The following is a 1,033-nucleotide window of genomic DNA, read 5'->3' as shown; positions in this document are numbered from 1 at the left end:
AACCCAACGAGCTCCCGCCATGTCCCTCCTCACATCCCAACGAGCTCCACCATGTCTCTCATACCCCCACAAGCTCCCACCATGTCCCTCCTCACACCCCAAAGAGCTCCCACCATGTCCCTCCTCACATCCCAACGAGCTCCACCATGTCCCTCCTCACACCCCAACGAGCTCCCGCCATGTCCCTCCTCACATCCCAACGAGCTCCACCATGTCTCTCCTCACACCCCAACGAGCTCCACCATGTCTCTCATACCCCCACAAGCTCCCACCATGTCCCTCCTCACACCCCAAAGAGCTCTTCCCCCACAACACAAGGAACATGCATATGAGTCTGAGAAGGCACACCGGCTCTGGCATTTGGAGCCCGTTGCATGAGCTGAAGACATATTAACTCCTTAAGGGAAATTCTAGAAGTCTGTACCTAAAATCCACCCTAGTTGAAAAGGGTTCCTGAATAAACTAACGGGTACATTTGTGGAATCTAAAGACATGCTGCTAGAAACCTAGCACAAGCAACTGTGAACATAAACCAGCGCTCCTCAATGGGACTGCAGTGGAGCCGGCCGTTGCTGGCCGCGGTTACCCCACAACTTGCCCGTCAACGCCCGGAGCAGGGACTCGCAGTTCTCGCTCCCCCAACAGCACAGACGAGGGAGACGCACCAAGCAATGCGCAAATGTGGCTGTCCACTTCCCGGGCCGAATTTTAGGGACAGAAGCAGATAAGGGGTCGGGGAGGGAATTTAAGCAGATTTTCATTGGAAATGCTTGCAAAATCTCTTGTCCATAGGCCCCACGTCTACCAAACAGAAAGAACAAATCCAAAGTAAAGTTTGACACATCTTTTTATGTACAGTCAACGGTACAGATGCAAGTACTTTCCATAGATACCTGCAGCAAATCCCCTAAAAAAATGTGAATAAAAACTACCTAAGACATGTATCATATGACCTCGCTGATATGAGGAATTCTTAATCTCAGGAGACAAACTGAGGGTTGCTGGAGTGGTGGGGGGTGGGAGGGATGGGGTG

This window comes from Callorhinus ursinus, unplaced genomic scaffold (genome assembly GCF_003265705.2).
Source record: "Callorhinus ursinus isolate GAN/ISIS: 27379988/994484 unplaced genomic scaffold, GSC_fseal_2.0 scaffold43, whole genome shotgun sequence".
Classification (NCBI taxonomy): domain Eukaryota; kingdom Metazoa; phylum Chordata; class Mammalia; order Carnivora; family Otariidae; genus Callorhinus; species Callorhinus ursinus.
This window is presented reverse-complemented; position numbering follows the sequence as displayed.